Raw genomic sequence first — 16,383 nt, 5'->3', positions numbered from 1 at the left:
GGGACGGTCCCGCAGCCCTTGCTGCCCGATCAGGGTGGTCCACGCCCGGGAGGGGCAGACCTGGCCCCTCAGCTGGCCCCAAGCCCCCTCGGTCACTGGGTCTTCCTGAAGTCACCCTCCCGCTCCGTCAGAGTCCCCACGAAGTCCCCACTTCATTCAAGTGCCCTGGGCCGGGCTGTGGAGGAGGGGGCTGGGTGGGGGGGTGGCCTCCCTCCCCCCACTCCCGCTCCTGGAAGCTCGCCCAGTCTGGGCCCTGGCTTCCTTGCCCAGGGCACGGGTTGATCGTCATGTCTCCGTCGGATGGTCGTGTGAGAGCAGAGTGCACATTTGTGCCGCGGTCCGAAAGGCGTGTGCCTTCTGCAGCCCACGGAGCTTGGTAGAGGTCGCCCCTCAGAGCCCTGTGTGCGAGGGGAGGCCATGAGCACCTGGTGTGGACGTGAGGCACGTGAAACCAGCCGCGGCCAGTGGGCGCTGAATGACCTTCCCTGGAGCCCTCCTGGTGGGGCCGGTCCAGCCAGAGCCAAGACTCGCAGCGTGGGCCCTGATGTCTGCCCTCAGGGAGGCGGGACGCCCACGGGCGCCCAGCCCACGCGTCCGGCCAGGGCACCTGAGGTTTCGGGGACCAGCCTGCCAGGGGTGCCGCTCGATCCCGTGGAGCTGCCACTGGCCCCGGGACAGACGCGTCCGAGACGAGGAATGGTAGGACAATCTGGCTGAAATGAAGCTCTTAATAGGAAAACCACTTTCGCGGGAACACATGATATGCGGCCAGCCGGCGCGGACACATGGGGGTCTGGGAAGGAATGAGATCCGGAGAGACAAACGGATCCATGCGGAGCCGCCCCAGACCTGCTGCTGAATTATTAAACTCCTGAGCGGGGAAAAGTGATAAAATAAACATCCACCGCCCCGGCCCCTCTCAGAAGTGAAGGGTTCCCGGAGATGGGAAATCCAGACCGTGCGGGGAGCCGCTCCGTCCGAGTAAAACCGTCAGATGTTTGCTTGAAACGAAGCCCAGATAAATCACCTGTTTCAAGCCGGCTAGCCACCTTGCGGCTGGGCCCTGGGCTGGAAGGGCGGCTGACGGATTGGGTGCCGGGGCGGGGGCGCCACGTCACGGTGCCTGAAGCTAGGAAGGGGCCAGACCTTGTCCGCCTGTGGTGTCTGGCCGAGGCCTCCTGTCGTGAGGGGGTCAGGAGGGGGCCGGGCTGGGGAAGCCGGAATGCCCACCCCCGCGTCTTCGTGCAAGGCAGCCCAGGGAGTCAGCTGGGGACCGGGGTCCAGGAGGCCAGGCTGCTGGGTGGCTGAGGTCTGAGGTTGACCTGACTCCTCTCAGGAGTGGCCTGGAGCCTCATTCAGAGGCCCGAGCGGCCCCAGGCTGGGTGCTATTCGGGGCGATCTTTAGATGTCACCAGCTCATTCAGCAAACACGGCACCCACAGGCCACTGTGTCAGCCTCTCCCGATGGGGTGACCAGGGCTCAACCCCCCGCGGAGCCACGCTGCCCAGCCCCCACTGTGTCCCCACAGAGTCTTCTCCCGGGGTCTGCAGCCCCGCCCTGAGCCTTTGGCTCCCGTCCTCGACCTCTCATGGCAGCCACCAGCTCCCCTGGCTGAGCCCCGCATCCCTGAGCGCCACCACACCTGGGCTTGGCCGGCATGAGGGTTTACTCCCTCCCGCTGATAACCGGGGCCCCGGGAGGGAGACGTGGGCTCAGTGGAAACACGTCTCTCGGGGCAGACACGTGCTGGTGGCCTCAGCGGGCTTGCCTGGAGGACAAGCAGGCGGGTCTCTGACCCTGGAGCCTGGGGTGTCTGTGGACCGGCCGCCCCTGAACTGGGGTCTCTGCCCTCAGGACAAGCGGTCCCTCAACAGTGTGGGTTTGAGCTCAGTGCACAGGCCTTCAGGGAAGCACCCGCCCTGCCCGGTGACGCTGCCCACGAGCGAGCACCGTGGAGGCCACTGAGCTGGCTCAGCGCTCGTGGGGGGTCAGGGACGAGGCTGACGTCGGGGGGACGGCAGGGCCAGTGGACAGCTCAGAGGCGGGCCTGCCGGGCACCTCCTGGGCACCAGGCACCAGGAAGCCACTCGGCAGTTTCCTGCTGCGTCCAGGGATGGAGGGCGTGTGCCGGCGTCCTGGGCCAGTTAAACGCTCCCCGCAAGTGGGGGGCTTGAAAACAACACGAATTCATTCTCTCACAGTCCAGCACCCATCAGAGGCACCCCAAGACAGAGGGGCACCCCTCGATAAATGTTCACAAGTGGCCCGACAGCGTAGGGGCCCCCTCCTGTCGCGGCGAAAACGGAGCGGACGGTGCCTTGACCAAGGCTCTCCGTCTGGGTTTGTACCACTGGCCTCGGAGGGCTGGGTGGTGTGGCGGGGGGCAGATGTCCTTCCCGGCTCTGTCTGTAGCGAGCGCTTGGCCGGCCTTGCTGCCGCAGGCCTGAGGACCCCTAAGGTCCTGCCCCCAGCCCAGGACCCCCAAGGCCTAGCGGATGAGGGCACGGGGCCCCCGTACCCCTGGGACTGGCCCTTGGCAGACCGGACTGGGCCACGGAGGGCCCACCTGCTCCAGGCTAGGTGGGGGCTTCCGGGCCTGCAGCTGTTGGCCCCCGGGACAGACACGGCCTCCCCGGCAACAGCTGGGCCGGAGACGAGAGGGCCAGGGGAGCCCAGAGCCCGGGCCGCCCCGCCTGGGGGATCAGTTACAGTGAGTGCAGATGCTTGTGGACAGGGCTGAGGGGGGTGACTGCAGATGCCTGGGGGCAGGGCTGATGGGGTGAGGAGGATAGGAGGGAGGGGCTGCAGGGGGAGGCCTGCATGGCGGAGAGCGCAGGGCTGAGCCCTGCCCAGGCCCCCCACCACGCTGCTCCCGGATAGGGGTGGGGTGCACGAACACAGTTCCTGGGGCTGCACGCACTCAGGGGTTCAAGCTGGTCAGGGGTTCAAGCCGCTCAGGGGTTCAAGCTGCGTGTAGGAAACCATCCTTGGGGCTGTTTACTTGTGATGATGTCGGGCCTTCCCTCTTCTGGGCCTGGATCTCTGCTCAGCGACCGTGGCTGACCCCTCCCCCGGTGCCGGAAAACCCCCTCCCCCGGGGCAGCGAACATCAACACCCAGCAGCTGCCCTCACCCCCTCCCCAAGGCTGACATGTGCCGACCAGCGTCCTGGGGCTTAGCAGAGGCGGGGCGGGTGTGGGGGCGAGGCAGAGGCTGGGGGGCCTCAGTGAGGGACCCCGGAGCGAGGGGGTGCCTGAGCAAAGTCGGGGGCGCTCACGGTTGTCATCCATGCCCAGGGGGCCAGGAGGAGGCTGCCCCTGTGTGGCACAGCAGGGTCGTCTAGGGCCCCTCGGCCAGGGCCACAGCAGCATACCGCAGGTGCCCGCAGGCGTGCAGGGTTACCGCAAGCATCTGCGTGGTGCCGCCTTGCAAACTTCCTGCTGCCTTGCGCCCTGAAGCCTGAGTTTTGGGGGTCCCCGTCACGACCACGGGCCAGAACCTCCCCGGGGGCCCCCTGACTACAAACGGTCAGCACCGCAGACTCCCCTCCTTCAGGCCTGGGGCAGCCAGACTCTCACATGAAGGTCTCTTACTCGCCCTGCTAAGTGAGTCTGCAGACCCTCCAGATTCACTCGAGCTGGGGGGCGGTGGGGGGGGGGGGGGCACGCCCAACCCCAAGGGCAGAGGTCTGCACCATCTGGGCTGCCAGCATCTCGGGACGCCGGAGCACTGCCCACCTGCCCACCTGGCACAGTCCCTGACGGCCAGTTCAGTGAGGGACAGGCTGACACACAGGGCCAAGGACTCCCTGGCCGGGCCAAATGGGGCTGAGCGGCCGGTTTGTGGGATTTGGGGATTTTGAACCAGCTGCTGTGGCAGGTGTGGCCGGCCCGGCTGAGCAGAGTCCACCAGCCACCGGGAGGGTCGCCAGCCAGCTGCTGGAGGGTGCGGGGCAGCCGGGCTGGCCCCTTGCCCGGGCAGCAAAGTCCACAGAGGGTGGACGGGGCCGGGGGTGGCTGACCTCCACTCCCCACTGGCGCAGGGATGACGGCCCAGCTCCCCCGGGGCCAGGGAGATCAGTGACGCCGGGTCTCGGCCTGAAAGCCCAGGTTCTCAATCCCGATGACGTGGGACATCCTAACCAGGAAGCAGGGAGGACATCCCCCTCCCCAATCTTGAGGTCTCAGCCAAGACTCGAGGGCCTTGGTTTGTGATGGGAGCGTTTGTGAACTGCTTGCGCCCCCAGGTGGCGAGTGCCTGCTTTGCTCTGAGTGATGCGCTGATGGGGGCCCTAGGGATGAAGGAGCCCAGGCCTGGGCCTGGCAGCACAGCACGGTGGTCCACTGAGAGCACAGAATCAGAAGGGACCCCGTCCTCTCCCTCAGGGACACTACTGGCTATTATCAACAGCCCCAGGCAGGGCAGGTGCTTGATGGGGACAGGTTTGGGGACAAAGAGGAGGCTGCCTCTGGCGGGGGTCCCCAGATCTGGCCCCAGAAAAGGGTCTCAGTGCCAGAAAGCAAGGGCAACGGGGCTTAGGCTTTGGGTAGCTTTCCAGGTGTTAACAGCCCTTGTCCTATGGCCAGGTGGGCCCAGCCAGCCCCCGGGCGACAGGCCCCAGCTCTCCCCCTTATAGAAATGGTGAGCACCTCCGGGAGGGGCTGGGGCCTGGCTGTGGACGAGCAGTCACAGACCTGCAGGCAGGTCCCCAGGGAGTGGGCAGAGGAGAGACCAGCTTGAGAAAGTCCTCTGCCCCCTCCTCTCCCCAGGGTGTCTATGCCACCCACAGCTACAGCCCCTAATGCCCATGGCACTGGTACCCAAGAGAAGGGCTTGCCCGTGGAGGGCTGTGAGGCAGGGGGAGGTGAGGTGCTGGAGGGGCACTGTAGAGGGAACTTCCAATGGAGGGGTCCCCAGAAACCCCAGAACAGGCTTCCAGAGGTCTGGGGACAGACTTGGGCCTACCGGCAGAATCAGGGCGCGGCTCTCCTGGAAACTTAGGGCAGTAATTATGACCCGATGTAGCTAAGGAGAACATAGGCTCAGAGAGGTTGAGCGAGCAGCTGAGGCCACACGGGAGCTTTGGGCTTACCGCCAGGCTGTAGAAGTGGCTGAGGGGCCGTGGGCGGGACCGGAGGCTGTGGGCAGGGTCGCGACGCCCAGGGTTGTGCTCGGGGCGGGGCCGCGGGCGGGGCCGGAGGCTGTGGGCAGGGTCGGGATGCCCAGGGTTGTGCTCGGGGCGGGGCCGTGGGCGGGGCCGGAGGCTGTGGGGAGGGCCGTGATTTGGGCAGGGCCGTGATTCGGGCTGGGCCGTGATTCGGGCAGGGGGCGGTGGGTTGCGCCCGGGGCCGAGCCATGGGGAGGGCTGGAGGCTGTGGGCAGAGTCGTGACGCCCAGGGTTGGGCTCGGGGCGGGGCCGTGGGCGGGACCGGAGGCTGTAGGCAGGGTCGTGACGCCCAGGGTTGTGCTCGGGGCGGGGCCGTGGGCGGGGCCGGAGGCTGTGGGGAGGGCCGTGATTTGGGCAGGGCCGTGATTCGGGCTGGGCCGTGATTCGGGCAGGGGGCGGTGGGTTGCGCCCGGGGCCGAGCCATGGGGAGGGCTGGAGGCTGTGGGCAGAGTCGTGAGGCCAGGGGTTGTCCTCGGGGCGGGGCCGCGGGCGGGGCCGGAGGCTGTAGGCAGGGTCGTGACGCCCAGGGTTGTGCTCGGGGTGGGGCCGTGGGCGGGGCCATGGGCGGGGCCTAGCGACTCCAGCCCGGAGCTCTCGTCCTTCCCACCCTCGCCCGCGGTTAGGGGGGCCCTATGGCTGGGGGCGGCCTGCCTCCCGCTGTGACCAGCAGATGGTGCCAGAGGCCGGCCGATGTCGAGGCCTCCTCTGACTCGGAGACCAGCTGGCTGGGGGCCGAGTGTGCAGGGCTTCCAGTGTCTCTCCGGGTCTGGGCCTAGCAGGGGAGAGATGGGACTCGGCCTAAGGAGAGGAGTGGGCACAGCTACTGGGCAGCCCCTGCCTGGGGACCCGGCGGTGCGGACATCAGACCCTGGCTCTGACACCTCCAGACTGCCAGCAGGGGCGGCAGTTCCCCTGGGGGAGGGTAGACTGGGGTCTGCGCCCTCCCAGAAACCCCAGGGGAGGGGAAGCGGGTCCGGTGTTTCCTGTGGCTGTGCCTTCCGCTCCCCCTTCCAAGCTGTCCCTTCAAGGGCCTGGTGGGAGTGGGCAGGATCGAGGTGTGGGGAGGAAGAGGAGAGGTGGGGCATCACCCACAGCAGGGGGTCCAGGACCGACGGAGGGAACTGTGTCAGGTGGGGGGTTTGACCCTTGTGTCTCTGCCTCTGCCCCCCTTCACAGTGCCATCACCCCCCCCTTCCCCCTGCAGCAATGGTGAGAGCCTCTAATTTGTCCTTGAGGCCTTAATTTGCTTTTCAGCCAATTATCACCACCTTAGCTTAATATTCTGACCGCACGGGGAGGGGAGGTCTGCATAGCTTTGAACACTTCCTGTGGACACGGAGCCCCCCTTCCAACCTTGGCTCCTGCATCTTAGCCCACCCCCACCCCTCAAATGCCTGCTGCGAAGCAGGAAGGGGTCAAGGCCGAGCCCCAGGGAGAGCTGGCTGCTGACTCTGGAGGCCCCCTTGGTCCTGCCCTGTCCAGACGGAGCCTGGAGGGTAGTTCACAGGCCTGCCTGGGAGCCCCACTCTGGCTGCTGGCTACTCCTCATGGCAGAAACCCTGACCACCACCACTGCCCCCCCCCTCCCCCCATCCATCAGGGTTCCCCGGGGAATTCTGGGAGAACTGACTGCAGATCAGGATCTGCAGGATCCTCAGGCTCAGAGGAGCCCTCCCAGTACCCACTGAGGCCAGGAGTCGACACCCAGTCACTCCAGCACCAGCCCAGGGCTTGGCTCTTGCCGGGTGAGGACATTTCAGGTATCCCCTCCTCCTGGGGGCACCCTTCGAGCCATTCCCCAGGGAGTCCAGCAGCCTGGCTGGTGGGGGAGGGTGGGCACAGCCCCTCCCCGGGGCTTTATCTCTACTGGGAGGCGGGCTAGTTTCCCCAACCCCAGGCGCTGCCCCACAGGGAGCAGCCCTAAGCCCCAAGGAGAAGCTTGCCGAGGAGCAGCCCAGCCCAGGGGTCGCTGCAGTCAGCGACTCGCACTCTGGTCCTCAGAGACTGGTGGGAGGCATTAAACTGTGTCCCCAGAAGATCCGTCTAAGTCCTCTCCCCTGTAACTGAGGGTACGTAAGCTCTTTGGAGATGCTTTCAAGGTGAATCAGGGTCATCTTGGATCGGGGGGGGGGGGGCGGAACCCGTAACTAGTGCTCCTATAGGAAGACGGAGCCCTGGACACAGACACACGGAGAGGGGGTCCCTACAGGGAGAGCAGGCACGAGCCTAGTCCTACCGTGTCTCCTGGTGAAGCTCGGGGGGGCCAGCCAGCCGATGCTCCCCACCCCCCACTCCAGCCACCAGGGGCATACCAGGCAGCTGGGGCCTCTGGTCACTGCTTGGGCTCCTGGTGAATCTGGCCAAACATTAGTCACCCCTGGAGAGGCTGCAGCCTCGGTGCGTGGCGCTGGGGGGGTGACTCGGGCCTGGCGGGGCCCAGAGCCGGTTCCCGAGCCCCCCCCAAATCGCTGGCTGCAGGCATCTGCTCCTGTCGGCCTGGTGTTCTCCCACCGCCGGTCCCTTCCAGGCTCCGGGCCCAGGTCACCCATCGCCAGGCCTGGAGATGGGGGCTGAGGGAACGAGGTCATGTGCCCTGGGGGAGTCCCGGGTCTCGGCGATGTGAGCCTGTGAGTCTCGAGGTAGCATGCCCGTGGGACGAAATCCGAGGCAGCGCTCTCTTGAGGTGGAAATTCCTCCTTCGCCCGGAAACCTGAGGCTCTTAAAGCCCCCAACCACTTAGATGGGACCCACCCACAACACGAGGCTCATCTCCTTTACTTAAAACCACCTGATGCGCCCACAGCACGAGGCTCGTCTCCTGTACTTAAAGCCACCTGCCGGTAGACGTTAGCCGCGATCACAAACACCTTCCCAGCGACATCTGTACCAGCGTGTGACTGAGTAACCAAGAAATGGAGCCTCGCCGAGTGGACCCAGAAAACTAACCACCACAGCTTGTATCGTTATTGTTAATTCTCATTATGTTTATTTTTTCCCCTTTACAGATGGAAGCTGGGGCTTGGAGGTGGCTGCTGTCCCGGTCAGGGCTAAGCCGGGGCCCCCCAGCTGCACCCATCCATGGGCCTTCCCGAGACCAGGTTGCTGGGCAGTGATGTGTTGCCCACAGAGATACACCCACTGGCCCAGACCATCAGACCAGCATGTCCAGAGGGGCCAGCACGTCTGGAGTGGGGGGGGGGAGGGGCCCAGCATGTCTGGCAGGGAACAGCATGTCCTGGAGGAACCAGCATGTCCGGAGGGTACAAGCACATCCTGGAGGGACCAGCACATCCAGGGAGGATAGCGTGTCCGGCGGGGGGGGGGGGGGGCCCCCACCCCCGGGGGGCGTAGCACATCCAAGGGGCTGGGGGCAGCACGTCCAGGGGGGACAGCATGTTTGGAGGGCCAGCTGGCCCGGAGGGGTGGCTGGCACCCTGGGGTCAGGGCAGCTGCCAGGGCAGTTTGAGGCCCCAGGGCGCTGGGGGGCTCCCAGTGGCCGTACTTGCCCTGGATATCTGTCATTTGCTGCCGACGTGTGTGAGCCAGGCTATGCATGTAGAAAGCTTTTGTCTTGAGAAAAATCAGAAGTGTTTTTGCTGGGCCTGTGTTCTCAAAGGGCAGCCATGGGCTGGAGCTCAGGGACCCCCACTTAGTGGGCCTCGGCTGCCTGGACATGGAGGAGAGCCAGGCCCCAAGCTTTGCCACCGAGGTGAGGCAGTGCTCGGGTCTGTGTTTCCATGCTGACTTCTTTTTTTTTTTTTTTTTTTTATTTTTTTCAACGTTTATTTATTTTTGGGACAGAGAGAGACAGAGCATGAACGGGGGAGGGGCAGAGAGAGAGGGAGACACAGAATCGGAAACAGGCTCCAGGCTCTGAGCCATCAGCCCAGAGCCCGACGCGGGGCTCGAACTCCCGGACCGCGAGATCGTGACCTGGCTGAAGTCGGACGCTTAACCGACTGCGCCACCCAGGCGCCCCTCCATGCTGACTTCTTAATGACTTGTTCTCTAATGAAGAATTCTGTCTCCAGATGCCGTTTGACTCTCAGACGTAAATGGGATGAAATAAGGGAATGAGTCACTGAATCCTGACATCTTAGAAAAGATCGCATTCCGTTGGCATCGGATGAGCAAAATGGGCTTTTTTATTGATGGAAAAGTTGACTGGTGTGAACAAATCAGAGGAGATGTGTTCCTTTTGATTCGCCTCTGAGTGGGAAATCAAGTGACTTGAATGGGCCTCGAGTGTGTCAACATCAAAACACAAGGATTGTGGAAACTGAAAATGTCCTGTGGCCACAGCGTGTGTGCCAGGGGCACGGGGACAGGATGAGGCAGTGCCCCTCAGCAGGCAACCCTTCCTTCTACCCGGGAGCTGGGGCCACGGGGCACAAGGCAGGCAGTCAGGACGGGAGACCGGAGCCCAGGGAAGGCACAGGGGATTAGCCCACATGAGGAGTGCCAGGCCAACGGGCAGAGAAGGAGGGAGGGAGGGAGGGAGGGTTGAGCCTGGTTTCCTGCCCTGGGGCCATCTTACCACCTTATCACAAACTGGTGGCTCAGGGAACAGAAACCCAGCCGCTCACAGTCTGGAGACCCAAAGTCAGAGATCCAGGGGGGCAGGGCCAAGCCCTTCACCCCGAGGGGCTCGAGGGGAGGCTCCCTCCTGCCTCTTCCAGCTTCTGGGGGCTCCAGTCTCCGCCTCCGTTTTCACGTGGCTTCTCCTCTGTGTCTGTGTCTCTCCTCTTCTTCTAAGGACACTTGTCATTGGATCCAGGGCACTTATAATGCAGGATGGCCTCGTCTCCAAATATGTCCCTAATTACATATACAGAGACCCTATTTACAAATAAGGTCACATTGTGAGGTTCTGGGTGGACATGAATTTGGGGGGAAACTTTAACAACAGAACTCTGAGGAGCAGGGCTTCCTGGAGGAGGTGGCCGGGGTCTACCAGCCAGAGTGTGGACATATTTGCCCTCTGGGTGCCAGGCCTGCCATCTTTGGGCAAGACCCCTGTGGCCAGTTGACACTAGCTGAGACCTTGGAGTAGACCTGCCCGGCGCCAGGCCGGGGTAAGGGTGACCGGGGCCCAGGACAGCCTGGAGACGTTGTAGTTCCGAGGGGTGGCCCCCTGGCAGGCATGGGCCAAGGGGGCAGGGAGGGCACTGTTCGAGTACTGCCCGCCCGCAGAAAGGCAGGGGTCTGGGAGCAACCACGACGTCCTTCAGCAGGCGACGGGTACGCTAACTGTGGTCGGTCCCCACAATGGAATAGTGTTCAGCTAAAAAGAAATGCTCCATCAAGCCACGGGAAGCCACACAGGAAGCTCAAATGCGTGTTACCAAGTGAAAGACGCCGGCGAGAAAAGGCTACACTGTAGCGGTCCAACTACATGACATTCTGGAAAAGGCAGAACTGTGTTAAAAAAAAAAAAAACAAAACACAGTTATCTGGGGCTGGGGGAGAGGAGAGGCTGAATAGGCAGGACAGTGACACTACTCTGTGACGCTGCAATGGTGGAAACCGGTCATCGTCCATTCATCCAAACCCACAGTGTCCAACACCAAAAATGGGTGTCACTTAATAGTAACGTGTCAACAGGGGCGCCTGGACAGCTCAGTCGGTCAAGCGTCCCAACTTCGGCTCGGCTCATGATCTCGTGGTCACGAGTTCGAGCCCCGCATCGGGCGCTGGGCTGACAGCTTGCTTCGCACTCTGTGCCTCCCTCGCTCTCCGCCCCTCCCCCGCTCTCAAAAACGAACATTAAAAACGTAAAAAATAATGGGTCAATAGTATCATTGTAACGTCGATCGTAACAAATGTCTCACAACAATGCGAGACTTCATATAGAAGAAATTCTGTGTGTGGGGGGACAGAGGTATGGGGGAACAGTGCTCCATTTTCTGTAACCCTAAACCTGCCCTAAAATATAAAGTCCATATTAACATACACTATTTAAAAAAAAAAAAAAATGACAAGGGGCTGGTTCCGGGCACGGGCTGGCCCGGGAGGTGTGGCTGTAGGGGTCCCGCCCGCAGGGTTCCATCCGGGCATCCGGTCCCCTCCAGGCCTTGCCCTCCCCGGGGCCCCTCCCAAGGGCCAAGGCCAGCTGATTGTCATCCCTGCCTGAGATCCAGAACTTACAGCTCATCGCTGCCCCTCCAAGTGCCACCAGGTCATTCCGGCTGTGTGCCAGGCTGATTATGTCACCGCTGCCTCCGGGAGGCTCCACGGGTGTCCTCAAGGACAGGGTAGGGACCGAGGCCACTGCAGGGGGAGGCGTCGCTCCCACTTCTCCCCCAAGGGGCTCTGAGTGGGGACGGAGACCAACCGCAGCCCCTCGCAGAGAAGGGGTGGGTCGTCCCCACTCCAGACGCCGGCCGGCCATCCTGCCTGTCCCAGACACAGGGTTGACTTCTCGCCGGGATTCGATCAAAGCCGCCGTCCGGGAGTGGGGTCTTTACTCGGTTACTTAATGTTGCTGAACAAGGAGGAGTTAACGACCCTAATTGCGAGCACTCACTGGTGAGTGGCATCACCTGGCCAGCCCCCGTGTCCTCCGTGGGCGGCACACACCCGTGGCTCTGTCGTTACCGCGTGGCCGGCCTGCACCTGTTCCCGTTGGCTGTGGGGGGAGGGACCCGGCGTGCACGAGGCTGCGGTCTGGGCCGGTTGTTTCGTCAGAGCTCTCTTACCGTGTGTGGCTGAACGCAGTCCCCAGCCGGCCGCCCCCCAGCCCATACCCTGGCGACCGGCTGCCTGACCTTGCCCTCCAGCCGTCTCCTCGGGGCATTTCCTGTTCCCGGAGCCTGGGGGCTCAGGGTGGTGGTGGGGGACACTAGCCCAAACCCACCAACCCACTCCGGGGGCCTTAAGACCCCCCCTGACCCTAGTGCAGGCTGCTCTATGTTGCGGGGAAGAGCCACCGCTCGCCCTGCCGCGCGCGATGTTCTGGAGCCGTGGCACCCCTTGGCCTCTTCCCCAGATGGGGTGTGCTGTCTGTCCCCCTCCTCGTTGCCTGGTCACCCGCGCTCCAGCTCCCTGCACCCCCTTGGCCCGTCTGCAGAGAAGGCTGCGGCCTTTGCCACCGGGCAGGGCTGGGCGCTGGCTCTGCCCGGTACCCAGGTGCCCTCAGGAAAAGGGGGAACGTCTCTGTTCATTGTCTGTGCCCAGGACAGCCGTGTTTGGCCGCTTGTCCCCACAGACCCGTCGGTGAGCGGGGCCGTGATAAACCCCGCTTCGTGTCGTGGCTAATTTTGGAAGCTCACCGCCTTCCTCCTCCCTCTCGTGGCCGCCTTCCCTCCCCGCCGCCAAGTCAGCGCCCACGGCTGTACCTAATGCCACACAGCCCGGCGCCAGGCCCGGCCCTGCCCCAGGACCTTGTGTCATGCACACAGGTGGCCCCGGAACGGCCACATCATCCGCAAGATGGGCCTTAGCCGCCTGCCCCACCCTGCCCGGGCTGAGCCCACATCCCAGGGAAGCCTTGGCCCGGCCACCCTGCCCAGCTTGGTGGGGGGAGGCGGGGCGGGGACCAGTCCGGCCTTCTGGGGAGTCTTTGGCAGGAGTGGGGCCGCTGGGTCACCCTGAGAGGCTCCTCCCCGGAGCTCATCATCTGGGGACCCAGCATCTAAGGCGAGGAGGGTCCCAGGTGGGCCACGCCGGGTGCAGACAGATCCCCACCTGGTGTCTGGCCCCTCTCTCTTCATTCACAGGCCCTGGCATGTGCCCTGCGTCTGGGGAGTCTGGCCCAGGGGCTCCGACCATCTTGCCTCCGGGGTGCCTGGGGCGGGCCTGGGGCCTCACCCGTAAACGCAGCCGCCTCCTGAGGGAAGAGCTGTCTTGGTGGGGAGGGGGGGCCGGGGGGGTCCCGGAAATGCCCTGGGGGTGCAGGGGGCTTCTCTGCAGCGCAGGGTGCCAAGTCACCCCAGTACCTCATCTTTCTCTTCCTCTGTGCTGACCGGGCTGGTGGCCCTTCACCCGGGGCCGGGTCTCTGCTCCCCGCTCTACACCCACGACAGCGTCATGCCCGATTAGCGCCCACGGGGTGAAGCCTGCCATTCTGAGGGCTGGGGCAGCCCGGGAAGCTGCACTGAGGGTGCATCGCCACAGAGTGCCCACTGAAGCCCGAGGCCACGGCCAGGAAGGGCCCAACCTCAGGCCCCTGCAGAAAGCCCAGGGCCTCCCGTGAGCCCACAGCCGCGTCCGCCGGGTGGGGGGCAGAGACAATCCGTCACCAACGCTCACAACCTCTGTAACCAGGACAAACATCACCGAGGGGATGCGGTCTGGGACCACCAGGTGGCAGAGTGGCGAAGAACCAGTGTGCAGCAGCCAGGAGGGCTTCCTGGAGGAAGGGGCACTGGAACAGACAGGCTAATTACCTGGAGAAAAGGAGACGGGCTGTGCTGGGCAGGGATACAGCTAGGAAAAAGATTGGGGGGTGGACACAGCGTGGCCTCAACGAGTAGAGGGGGGCCAGCTTGGCCCGAGGACAGTGAATGCCTCACATCAACCTCCCCAGGGCCTGCCCCGGCTTGGGGACTTTTCTGGGGACACAGATGGGGGCCTCCGGGGTGTTTCCAGGTGAACCGGAGTCAGCCTCCGTGGCTTTTGAATAATCACTAGGAGCCTCAGCACCGGTGGGGGCCGGAGTGGCTGGGATGATCAGAGAGGTGCGCTCGTGTCCTGGGCAGGGGGACAGGCCTCAGCCTCTAGAAAGGGGAAGGGCGCAGGCCACGGCAGAGCTCGCCGCTAGGATGGGGGTCCCTACTCAAGGGGTCTGGGGGCCGTCCCTGGGGAGACCACTGGGCCGTTGTCCTGTTGCCATGGCTCCCAGCCGCCACTAATCCTCAGCCTTCTCTTTGGTGCTGGCCTGACCTCTGCAGAGTGTACCCAGATGTCCCCACACTTGCTGCTCCTGGGGACTCATGCCGGGAGCATGGGGCAAAGGGGAGGGGGAAGGCGGACAGGCCACCTCTCTGGACACCTCCTTTCCCATCGGAGCCCCCGGCAGCCGCCAGGTGAGGCCACCCAGGTGGGAGGGTGTCACAGGGGTCCCAGCCTGATGCTGGGCTGTAACCAAGCACCCACCCACCCACAAGGCTGTGTCCCCCTTGTGTGCCAGACGCTGACTCCCACACGGGACCCTGCGCCCTCGGGACACTGAGATCGAGGAAGCTGCTTGGGGAACCCCAGATCTTTGGGGGCCTCTGGCCAGCAGGAGCTGGGTACAGCCCATGGCTGAGGTGTGAACCACAAGGGTGTCAAAAGAGGCTGAAGGAAGGGGCGAGGCAGATGGGGGTGGTGGGGAAGGAGTCTGGGGGGCTTGGAGAGGTTCTCGGGGGATCCGCATAGAGAAGCCACAGCTGTGGACTGGGCAAGGCATGGCCAGGGATCTCCAGAGAGGGTGGAAAGGCCAGGGTTCACACGGGGCAGATTCGGGTCGGGGGGGGGGGCCTGGGACCCGGCCTCCGATGCCAATGTCCACCCAGAGCCCGGCCCCGGCCTAAGGCATGGCAGGTCCCAGAACGAAGCCCAGGGATTGTGCAGACAACCAGCCCTGCGTGGGGCAAGAAGGCATGAGCCCTAACAGCCAGAGCTCACGGGACGTGGGCCATAATCATACCCCCCAGGGCACTGTCACCTCCTCCACAGGCTGCGACCCGGAGACACCCGAGCTCTGTGCCTGTGGAGGACAGAGCTGGCCATTCAGGCTGTAGTGGCCCCTATGTCCTCAAGACACAGACCCAGAGGTCCCCACCGTGCTCAGACCCCCAGCACCCCCCTTCTGGTCACTCTCACTGTCAGATCACGCCCCTCGCGGTGGCCCGGCCCTACCATTTTGGCCCCTTTCCCGCCACTGGTCCCATTGTCGCCCGTCCAGTCACAAGAACATGCCAAGTTCACTCCTGCCGCAGAGCCTTTGCATCTGCTGTTCCCTGTGTCTAGTCTGTTCCTGGCCTCACTGGAGTCAGCTGTCTCCTTACAGAGCCTGTCCCAGCCTCTCTGTCCCCACGACTGTCTCTTCCTCGGCACCTGCTTCTTTCCACACAGTACTTCCAATGATTTAAAAGCACCCCCGTTAAATACCTCTCCGGACCACTCTGGCGCTCACGGAATAGGCCCCTCCTGTTTTGTCCAGAGCGAATCTGCATCGTCCGGTGCAGGCCGGGCCGGGGAGCGCCGAGAACTACGTGTCTTCCACCCGATCGATTCCAGAGGGTTTGCGCGCACCCGCTGAGCTCGCGACAGCCCACACGCAGGTGCTCGTGTGGTCCGCCTTCCCGGCTGGCAAGCCAAGGAGGACACGCAGCCTGGCCCTAGCTCAGCCCGCCCACGGTCCAGGGGGACATCCGAACCGCAGGCTCGGTGCAGCCATCGGGCCCTCCCGAGGGGCCAGGACCCCTTGACCTCCTGCGGCTACGGCTCCCCGCGGGACATCCGAAAGACGGCAGCCTCCTTGCGGGGCCGGTGGGGACTGTGGGGGAGGGAACAGTTTCCTCTCCGGGGCTCCATGTTTCCTTGGCAGGGGGTGTCCAGATTTACCACCACAGGGGTGAGGTCTATGCGGCCCCCTTGGGGAGCTGAAGGACTGCAAGGACCCAGCCTGGGGTGGGGGACGGGGGCTGGGCCACCTTTTGAACAAGGGGTCTGGGTCTGGCTGGGGAGGGGCTACTATGTGCCCCAGGGAGCAGCCCAGCGCCCCCCCCACGTGGAGCCTGCATGGAGACAGGTACGTGCCCCAAGCTGGACCCCCTGGTTCCGTAAGTGCCTTTTCTAGATTAAAAACATAACCCACATTTCTTGTACAAAATGAAACATCTCAGAAAAGCATAAAGAAGAAAGTACCTTGGGGCGCCTGGGCGGCTCAGTCGGCTCAACGGCCAACTGTTGATCTTGGCCTGGTCACGGTCTCACGGTCCCGAGATCCAGCCCCACGCTGGGCTCTGCACGGGGTGTGGAGCCTGCTTAAGACTCTCTCTGTCTCTGTCTCTCTCTCTCTCTCTCCCTTTACCGTCGTCCTTCTCTCTCTCTCTCAAAGAAGGAGGAGAAAGAGAAGGAGGAGGGGGAAGGGGCAGAGGGAACAGAAGAGGGGGAGGAGGAGGAGGAGAAGGGGGAGGAGGGGAGGGAGGAGGAGGGAGAGGAGGGGAGGAGGGAAGGGGAGGAGGAGGAGAGGGGTAGAGGGAGGGGAGGGGGAGAAGGGGGGGGA

General features: G+C 63.9%; 2 long non-coding RNA genes across 2 annotated transcripts; both read right to left on the bottom strand.

Annotated features, from left to right (window-relative positions):
* Positions 1 to 9,172: 9,172 nt before the first annotated feature.
* LOC121019746 (uncharacterized) lies at positions 9,173 to 10,835 on the bottom strand. The gene is made up of 2 exons (XR_005785760.1): positions 9,706 to 10,835; positions 9,173 to 9,377 (listed from the first exon to the last, which is right to left on the bottom strand). It is a non-coding gene; the product is annotated as an uncharacterized LOC121019746 (long non-coding RNA).
* A 41-nt stretch (positions 10,836 to 10,876) lies between these two features.
* On the bottom strand, positions 10,877 to 16,054 carry LOC121019745 (uncharacterized). Its single transcript, XR_005785759.1, has 3 exons — positions 11,316 to 16,054; positions 11,089 to 11,093; positions 10,877 to 10,910 (listed from the first exon to the last, which is right to left on the bottom strand). It is a non-coding gene; the product is annotated as an uncharacterized LOC121019745 (long non-coding RNA).
* Positions 16,055 to 16,383: the final 329 nt, after the last annotated feature.

This window comes from Herpailurus yagouaroundi, unplaced genomic scaffold, assembly GCF_014898765.1.
Source record: "Herpailurus yagouaroundi ecotype Mexico unplaced genomic scaffold, PumYag 222, whole genome shotgun sequence".
In the NCBI taxonomy this organism is placed as follows: Eukaryota; Metazoa; Chordata; class Mammalia; order Carnivora; family Felidae; genus Herpailurus; species Herpailurus yagouaroundi.
This window is presented reverse-complemented; position numbering and strand designations above follow the sequence as displayed.